The following is a 10,242-nucleotide window of genomic DNA, read 5'->3' as shown; positions in this document are numbered from 1 at the left end:
TGTTTTCTCTTCAAGCCGCATTTACCGGCGGCCGCCTCCTCTCCAACTCCAGGGTCAGGATTTTTCCTTCTTGTCCAGTCGGCCAATTAATGAAATGTCAGACGACTTTTCCGCCAACTGGTTGTCGCTGTGTTCCGGTAAGTAATCATCAATTTGTGGATCACCAAGCCATGGTAGAGAGGCCTGAGAAGGACAACCAAGTCCCGCCACCTCATTACATGTTCGGCGATGATGGAGTTCTGCCTCTGAGCTATGTCACAATGGATCAAGTGCAGACGAGCACGAGCAAGGAGGGCAACAAGCTAGAGCGTCGGATCAAGTGCAATGAGTATCTTTGCTCCTGTGTCTAGCCAGTTCGTGCATATACTAGCACATATAGCAATAAGGGCCATGCAACATGCCTCCATCGACAGGAAAGTGTGTCACCTGATCCTAATTTGTATGCATTGCATACATGCTGTTCGAGGGCAATCAGAAGAGTGGTACTGAACTACTGATGCTACTCTCATGTTGCTGTAAGGCTTAGCTCCTGTACTAAGGAATAAGATAACGACTTCTATTATATATGCATCCACTTCTTTTAGCTAATCCATGGCCGAAAATCTTCCATGTCCAAATTTACAAGAGGTTGTGGCGCACCTTTGCATACCTCTTGATCAATAGATTTTTTTTACAAATATAAATATAAAAGGTAATGTACAAATTGTTAAAAGGGAGAGAGGGATGTGGTAGAATATTTGTTGTTGAAAAAATGCTTGAGGCTCGTGGGCATATATATATATAGGAATACAAAGACCAATTTGGAGTACAAGACAAGGCAGGACCAAATCCTAGTCTATCCTATACTTTCTAGTAATCCTTATACTCAACATCCCCCCGCAGTCACAACGGTAGCGACGCGGACGGTGAGACTGGAGCCTGGCCGTGTTGATTAATACGGGAAGAGATTGGCTTCTGAGTTTGCTTTCTTCATGCAACGGCACCGTTCGGGATATGATAATCATGTTGATTTGGAGGATCTGGAACTTACGTACAGACATGGTTCATGGTAAAGAAGCTCCTCCACCTCAAACATCTGTTGATTTTCTGCAGAGTTACTTTAATTCGTTGCGGCTGTCAAGGATATATATTATAGAGGAAATCATTAAGGGGAAAATGACATGTGAAGATTTACTTCCATCTCCTGTGATCAAGGTCTCACCGCCGCCCCCGCCATGGCCACAACCCCCTGTGGATCATGTGGCCCTCTCGGTGGATGGAGCATTTTCAAAGGCTGATGGGTCGGCGGCCGCTGGTATGGTCCTACGAAGACATGATGGGAGTGTTATTTTCGCGGCATGCAGGTTCTTATTTAACTGTAATGATGCGTTGGAGGCCGAGATTCACGCTTTGATGCAAGGTATGGCACTAACGAAACAACACTCTAAAGGCCCGATCATTGTGCAGTCTAATTCCTCGACAGTATTGGCTTCTCTCAAAGGTGATAATCTGGATCGCTTTGCGTATGGTCATCTAGTTGCTGAGATAAAGTTTTTGATGATTGATAGGGAGTTTATTCCCCAGAAAATTTCCTGTGAACAAAATAGGGTAGCAGATCGTTTGGCTAGTTATAGTCGATATGAATGTACTACTGCTGTATGGCTACACCGTGGTCCTCCGTGTATTGAGGCATTACTGCCACTGGACTGTAACCCTATCATTATGGAATAAAACTCCTATTTGCCCCGCAAAAAAAAGAAGAATCCAAAGGCAAGCCGACGGACACTCCCCACGGTCGTAACGGTCGATGCAACACGGAGTCGTGGCTGGAGTGGTAACCGACGTGGTTGCTCAAGCAAGGCGGTAGCCCTTTGTGCCGTTTGTCGAGGTAACCGAGAGCGTGCGTGGTGGAGCCGTGGTCAAGGTAGCCGTGCGAAGAATGCCATGGTTGATGTTGATTCAGGGTGGCCGGTGTCGAGAAAGTTGCCGTGGAGCCGCAAGCGCAAGGGGGCGCCGAGTTAGCATCGGCGCACTGGTGTCGAAGTAGTGGTGCGCCGAGAAGAATATGTGATTGACGACGCGTTGCAACGGGTTTGCCAAACCCGGGGACATATCATGGACGAAGGCACACATCGGTGTTGCCAGCACTGGGCATGCATAGACGGACAAAGACGAAGTTGACGAAGCACCGACCAGGCTTGCCAGGCCCAGGGACACATCGTGGATGAAGGCGCGCATCTGGGACCTGCACGAGCTGTACGTCATGTCGAGGAGTCGGAGGGCCAGCAGAGAAGAAGACTTGACGGCGGTTGTGGCGCCAATCGGCATGGGGCCGATATCACCAATGGTGGTCTGAATAGACAAAGTGGTCGGGGAAGATGACGATCACGCTAGCGATGAGCTGATGCTGGGCGAAGACATAGGAGGTGGACGGGCGGCGTCTACGGGGGTAGCGGCGGCGGCCGAAGAAGAGCGGCGGCGGCGGCCTAACGGCGGCAGCAACGGCTAGGTTAGGAGGGCGGCGGCGGTGCTCAAAGTAGGCAAAGAACCCTCGCAGCGTGACGAAAACCTGCGTGTACGGTGGCGTTCCTGCGCCAAGGGAGATGACGCGACGCATACCACGGGAGGTCGACGTGCGGTAACGGCGAGTGGACCGCGGGCCGCGACGCTACCCCCCGAAGGGGCGACGCAGTGGCGGCAGGCAGGTCGGGGTGATGCCGGGAAGAGCTCGAGGCGACGGCGGGGACCGCGGGCCGCCGCGCTACGCCCCGAAGGACGGTGCAGCGGTGGAGCGCGGGACGGTGCGACCGCGGCGACGGCCTCGGGGCGGCGGCTGGGACTGCGTATCGCAGCACTACGGCCCGTAGGAGCGATGCTGCGGCGACACGCGAGTAGATGCCGCCGCGAGGAGAACCACGGGGCGGCGGCACTGCGGTCCGACGGGGCGAGGCAGCGACAGCCCATTGCTCGATCGGTGGAGGGGCGCGCTGAACTTGGGGATGCTTTTCATGGGATCTGTGGAGGCGCGCATAACCGATGCGCCAGGTCGGTCGCGCGGCATAGATGAGCCGGATCGCGGCGGCGAGCGGGTGATCATGTCGATCGCGCGTGAGGTTGGGGACGCCGCTCGGTGGAGGGGCCGGTGGCGGAGTCCGAGATAAAGCCGGCCGTGAGGGACGACGCGGGACGTCGTGCGGACGAGCGCGTGAGCACCGGCACCCGGGTTGCCAAAGCAGCACCGGCGCCCGGGCAGCGAGGCCCGAGCGATCAACGTAGCACCGGTGCCCGAGCTGAGGCAGCCGATGAGCCTGACGTAGTCAGCCCGACGCCGCCGAGGACGAGGCCTGCGTGGCAGACCGCAGGGCCGCGCCGTGCAGACGCGGCGGAGGCGGGTGGCATGGATCGACAGGTGGGCCGGCGCACAAACGATGGCTTTGATGGGCTGCCAAATGGCGCGAGGCTGGCAGAAGGGGCGATGCAGGTGTCTCGTCGGAGAAGGTGGTGTCGGCCGGCGTAGATCGACGAGCGGGCCGGCACGCGGACGACGGTCTTAAGGAACCGCCTGTCGCGCGAGGCCGCCGGGGTCGGTGAAGAGCATGTCGGTCGCGCCGGTGTCGGAGTAGAAGCGCACTCGGTCGACGGCAGCGGCGGGCAATGCAAACCGATCAAGTATCGATCGAAAAATCAAAAAAAAATGCCGATTAAAATGACCGGCAAAAGAGCGAAAAAACCCAGAGTAAGGGCTTGGGAAAAAGACTCTCTAGGGCAGCCGGCCAACACGGCCGGCGGATGAACCCTAGGTACGAGCAGCGCGACCCCGGCGGCGGTCATGGAGGCCGACTGCTCCAAAGGCGGCACGCGGGTACGGAAGCGGCGGCGGCTAGGGTTTAGGACCAATTAGGCAGATATCATGTTAATAGGGAGAGAGGGATGTAGTGGTATATTTATTGTTGTATTGCTTGAGCCTTATGGACATATGTATGGAAGTATAAAGATCAACTTGAAGTATAAGACAAGGCATGACCAAATCCTAATCTATCTTATACTTCCTAATAATCTTTATACTCAATAAATGATGCAACCACTCCTCATTTAAAAAGATTATTCAGATAACGGAACTTCTTCTTTAATGTATGATTCAGTGCAATACGCGATAACCACCCAGCAACTTCACCTTTTGTGATCATGTTAATCTTCTTCACTCTTTTGTTCTTTCTTTGTTCTTTTCTTTTATTCTTCTTCTTCTTCCTTCTTTTTCTTCTTCTTTTTCTTTTTCTTTTTTCTTATTCTAATTCTATGAAAAAAGTTCACCAGATTTTATGAATTTTTTCTGAAATTCGATGAACTTTTTTTAAAATTTGATGAACTTTTTTAAAAGTCGATAAAATCTATCAAAATCAATGAACCTATTTTCAAATTCCATGAACATTTTTTATAATTCGATGAACATTTTTAAAAATTGGTGAACATTTTTCAAATTTGATGAACACTTTTAAAATCTGAGAAGTTGTTTTGAAGTCGACGAACAGTTTTTTTAAATCAGTGAACTTTTTTAACTCCTGATTCTTTAAAAGTTTGTGGAGAATTTTTAAAAGTCCGTGAGCTTTTTTAACATTCGCAGATTTTTTACTTTTTGACATTCAACAACGATCGGTTAAAACTGCGCTCAAGCGGCCAGGAGGAAACCGAGTGCTCGCCTTACATAGGCAGGCCCTGCACGGAGGCTCAGTGTGCGCCCCCATCCTAGGCGCCACTTAGGAGCTCTAATCTTAAATAGTTTTGGCTTTTGCTCTCCACTAACCCGTCACGCAAATATATAGTAGCTCAAGAACACCCTCACATAGTGAAAAAAACGAGACCAACCAGGACTAGACTAGCCTGTTGGCATTTTTTATAAAAGAAAATTCCGTGAGCAACAAGCGCTCGAGCCGAGACTCGAATACTGGTGGGCTGGCTGCAAACTCCCACACCTTGTCAACTGAGCTATGCTTCGTTCTCAACACCCCCACATAGTAAAAAAAACGAGACCAATCCGGGCACGACTAGCATGTTGGCAATTTTTATATAAAAAAATTCCGTGAGCACCAAGCGCTTAAGCCGAAACTCAAACACTGGTAGGCTGGCTATGAACTTTCGCAGCTTGCCAATTGAGCTAAGCTTTGTTCTCAACACCGCACATAGTCAATCAGTGGCAAATAAGATACTCCCTCCGTAAACTAATATAAAAGCTTTTAGATCACTAAAGCACCAGTATTGACTTCATAAATATACAAGGGTTGATTTGTGAGGAGATTCATAAAGCTAGTTAGTCGTCGGTAAAGGTTAATTACAGTGCTAGTATACTAGAACATCGACTCTCAGTGGCAGTATCACGATTACTATGTACTCCCTCTGTACCTGGATATAAAGACATTTTAAAAATTACACTATGAACTACATACAGATGTATATAGACATACTTTAGAGTGTAGATTTACTTATTTTGTTTCATATGTAGTATATAGTGAAATTTCTAAAAGATTTTATATTTAGAAATGGAAGAAGTAAGATTAATACTGCCATGCATTGGTTACTTCCATTACCAATGGGTAGGGGACGATCTAGCAACAAGCACAACCGACAGTTTCCATCATCAAGTTACGATGCCACAACCGTTCTAATAGTCCGTGACGCCATGTCGGATGTGCATGAGCTCCTCTTCCTCGCAGCGTCGGATGAGCACGAGCTCCTCCTCCTTGCGCATATGAGCAAGATGGCATCCCCCGCAGCACCGACTCTCTTCCTCGGTCTTGTAGCGACCAGACCACAAACAGTCCGATCTCTGTTCATCAGTGTCATCTCTGGATCGGTAATCCTGACACGCACAATACTTAAGGATTTATAACAGAGTAGCAATCACACATTTATTACACCGAATGTCTCAAAAGAGAACAAAAACAATAAATATGGTTTAAGGCCATCTAAATCGATAACAACGGAAGACTTGGAAGATAAAGTGAGTCCATCAACTCCAATGGCATCACTGAGTGAAAGACAACGACCTATGGCTCATTACTCGTCGTCTGAAAAGTCTGCAAAATAAACGTTGCAATCCGAAACGGGTCAGCACATGGAATATGCTGGCAAGGTAACACACGAGAATAATGAACAAAATAAATGCTATCACTACATGCATATTTGGCTGGTGGAGGCTGTATGGTTAATATGTTTTTGCGAAAAGCCAATTTTTCCGTACAACAAAAGAATAAATTTTATTTAACTGTCATGGTAGTTGTTAAACATTGAGAAGGTTCCTCCAACTCAATCCCAATAAAACATCATCATTAAACCCAATCAATTTTAAATTAAGAGTGGTGAGATCAATCATGATAAATCAAGGACTAGATACCCAAGATGTCCATAACCGGGGACACGGCTAACCATGATTAGTTTATACACTCTGCAAAAGTTTGCACACTTTTCCCCACAAGACTCGAATACATCCATGGTCGGAGATTCGAGACACAGTCTTTCTGAAGCATTAACTCTCTACTCTGGGTAGACTATACCACCTACAACCCACTACATCTGCTAGTCTACCTCTTCAAGAGCTTCACGCGACTTGCTCAACTATGCTAGAGCCCATAATAGCTTGTGGCTGCACACGGAAGTTTCTAGCACGAATAATCTTATGATCCCTTTGAGCCTGGGTGGCGCGCTGTAGGATGATCACACGGGTCCTCCGGGATATCCTAGGACAACTCTGGGTACTCCAGGTATCCACAAGCAATCCACCCAGATATGTATTCAAGTTGCCACCTTAAGTTGAATCATTAATTAACAAGCTCACATCTGTCATGAATACTCTCAAACCCAATCCACGCCTACGAGTATAGCATAGCAATATAAGCAACGTAGAAGTAACTCCCAAGGTTAAAAAATAAACAGGTGCATAGGTACTACCTCATCTACTTCCCAAAACCCTCAATTTAATCAGATCCTAATCATGCAAGTGTTTGAGGATTGAATCTAATGCAATAAAAATGGGTAGTAAAGAAGTATGATCAAAGTGTTACTTGCCTTGCTGATGATCCGCAAAACCTAGAGACTCGTAGTAGCACGCTTCGCACTCCGGGTAATCTATCACAAACAAACAAGCATACAATAAGCACTCAAATAGAAGCACGGGTAAAACTCAAATAAGAAGATCTGACCAGAAAGTTCAACTTAAGAACTCCGGTTTGCAAAAAGAATCAAATCGAACGAAGCAACGAAACACAAACTTCGAAAGAAACAAGATCCGACTACTAATATGAACTAGAGTCAAATTTTACTGTTTCAAAATCTTGTTCAAGTTGGTTAAACAGAAAGAGGGTTTCGACACGAAGATCTAGGCGCTTGAATCGCCTGATTCCGACTAACGAGCGAAAAGATAAACTAAAACGAAAATCGGATCAGAAATCACGATCGAAAATAATCACGAAAAAAATCTGAGAAAAAAACTGACGAATAGGCAAACGAACGAACGTTCGCTGTCTGTGACTAACGGGCGAAAACCGTTCAAAACGAACGTATGGACGAACGTCTGCTATTTAACCGAACCAAACAACGATCTAAACCGATTAAAATAAAAAACCAAAACTAGGATTTATAAAAAAACGATCGGTTTCTGACAAAAAACCGGCGGCGGTGGCGCGGCTCTGGTGGGGCAAGGCGGCGGCGGCGAGGCGGCGGAGCCGGGGCAGCGCGGCGAGGCGGCGGCGGCGCGGCTAACGGGCGGCGACACGCTAGGGTTCGGCGGGGCGGAGCGGTGGGCTACGGGGCTCGACTCCTCAGGCTTTAAAGGCCGGCGGGGCGGAGTCCCAGTCGGTTACAGCCCAGAGTCAGTTTCCTTTTTTTAAAATATTTCGACGTGCAGAAAAAGAAAGAAACTGACTCCAAAAATCCTGAAATAAATTTTTCCCGTCCTCTAAAAATCTAAAGTACAAGGTGCACATTTATTGGGGCCTCTAATGCAATTTTGAAAAACGCATATTTTTCCTAATTTCAAATGAAATAGCAATAAAACTATGAATAAAATCCTATTTGATTTTAATATTAAGTCTCCAATATTTCTTTATTTTGGGAAAGTCATTTTATCCCCTCTCTTTTATTTTCATAAAAGAAATATATGAAGAGAAAATAATTAAAATCAAACGATTCCCTTTTCAAGATTTGAGAAAACTCAAATATGAAAAATAACGAAATCCCCAACTCTCTCTGTGGGTCCTTGACTTGCGTAGAATTTCTAGTATCAAACCCAAAATGCAATAAAATATGATATGCAATGATGATCTAATGCATAACATTCCAAATTGGAAATTTGGGATGTTACAAACCTACCCCCCTTAAGATGAATCTCGCCCTCGAGATTCGGGTTGGCTAGAAAATAGGTAAGGGTGATCCTTCCGTAGGTCCTCCTCTCGTTTATAGGTGGCTTCATCCTCAGTATGGTGGCTCCACTGAACCTTACAGAAGTTGATAACCTTGCTGCGTGTGACTCGGCTGGCAAAATCAAGAATCTTGACTGGTTTCTGCTCGTAGGTCAAGTCGCTATCCAACTGAATCGCTTCCAGTGGCACTCTATCTCTGAGAGGAACATCAGTCATCTTTGCGTGGCACTTCTTCAACTGAGAAACGTGAAACACATCGTGAACTCCTGACAATCCTTCGGGCAACTCCAACTTGTAAGCAACTTCTCCCATAAGTTCCAAAACACGGTATGGTCCCACAAAATGTGGTGCTAACTTTCCTTTAACTCCAAAGTGCTTCACTCCTCGGAGTTGTGATACACTCTGCCTCCAACTTCGTAAACTGTCTCCTTGCGTTTAGAATCCGCATAACTCTTCTGCCTGGACTGGGCTACCTTAAGTCTATCGCGAATCAGCTTAACCTTATCTTCAGATTCTTTAATCAAATCTGGTCCAAATAACTGATGGTCTCCAACTTCATCCCACAACAATGGTGTCCTGCACCTCCTTCCGTACAATGCTTCGAAAGGGGCCATCTTCAAACTGGCTTGCTAGTTGTTGTTGTAAGAGAACTCTGCATAAGGCAAATTGTCGTCCCAACTAGATCCATAATCTAGCGCACAAGCTCTCAACATATCCTCCAAAATCTGATTGACTCTCTCAGTCTGTCCATCTGTCTGTGGGTGAAAAGCTGTACTAAACTCAAGCCTGGTTCCCAAAGTTTCATGCAACTGATTCCAAAACTTTGAGGGAAACTGGGTTCCTCTATCTGATACAATAGTCCTCGGAACTCCATGCAGGCATACGATCCTGGTCATGTAAATCTTTGCCAACTTAACACTGGTGTAAGTGGTTCTTCACTGGGATGAAATGAGCTACTTTCGTCAAACGATCGACTATAACCCATATCGAGTTATAGCCTCAACGTGTCCTGGGCAATCCCGTGATAAAGTCCATGCCTAGTTTATCCCACTTCCATTCAGGTATCGGCAATGGCTGTAACAATCCCGCGGGCTTCTGATATTCTGCCTTCACTCTCTGACATACATCACAAACTGCTACATACTCCGCAATACCCTTCTTCATCCCGGTCCACCAGAAACTATCCTTCAAATCTAGATACATCTTCGTATTTCCTGGGTGAATCGAATACGGTGAATCGTGGGCCTCTTGCAGAATCAACTTCTTGATCTCCGGATCATTTGGCACATATACGCGGTCTTTAAACCATAGGGTATCGTGCTCATCCTCATGAAATCCTTTAGCTTTTCCTTTGCTCATCCTCTCTTTTATCTCAGCAATCTCCTTGTCTGTCTTCTGGGCTTCTCTGATGTTATCCATCAAAGTAGACTGAATCTCCAATGCTGCTACATAACCCCTCAGAACTATTTCCAAACATAGCTCACGAAGATCCTCCGCTAACTCCTTGGGTAACTCTCCGGTCATGAGTGTGTTGACATGGCTCTTGTGGCTCAACACATCGGCTACTACGTTAGCCTTCCCGGGATGATAATGCAACTTCATATCATAGTCCTTAATGAGCTCCAACCATCTCCTCTGACTGAGATTCAACTCCTTCTGCGTAAAGATATAATTCAAACTCTTGTGATCCGTGTACACCTCACAATGGTTTCCGATGAGAAAATGTCTCCATGTCTTCAACGCATGCACTACGGCTGCTAACTCCAAATCATGGGTAGCATAATTCAACTCATGGGGTTTGAGCTGTCGTGAGGCATATGAAACAACTCTTCCTTCCTGCATAAGCACTGCT

This window comes from Triticum urartu, chromosome 5A (assembly GCF_056163025.1).
Source record: "Triticum urartu cultivar PI428250 chromosome 5A, HENAU_Tu73, whole genome shotgun sequence".
Taxonomy (NCBI): domain Eukaryota; kingdom Viridiplantae; phylum Streptophyta; class Magnoliopsida; order Poales; family Poaceae; genus Triticum; species Triticum urartu.
The sequence above is the reverse complement of the archived record's forward strand: the minus strand, read 5'-3'. Positions refer to the sequence as shown.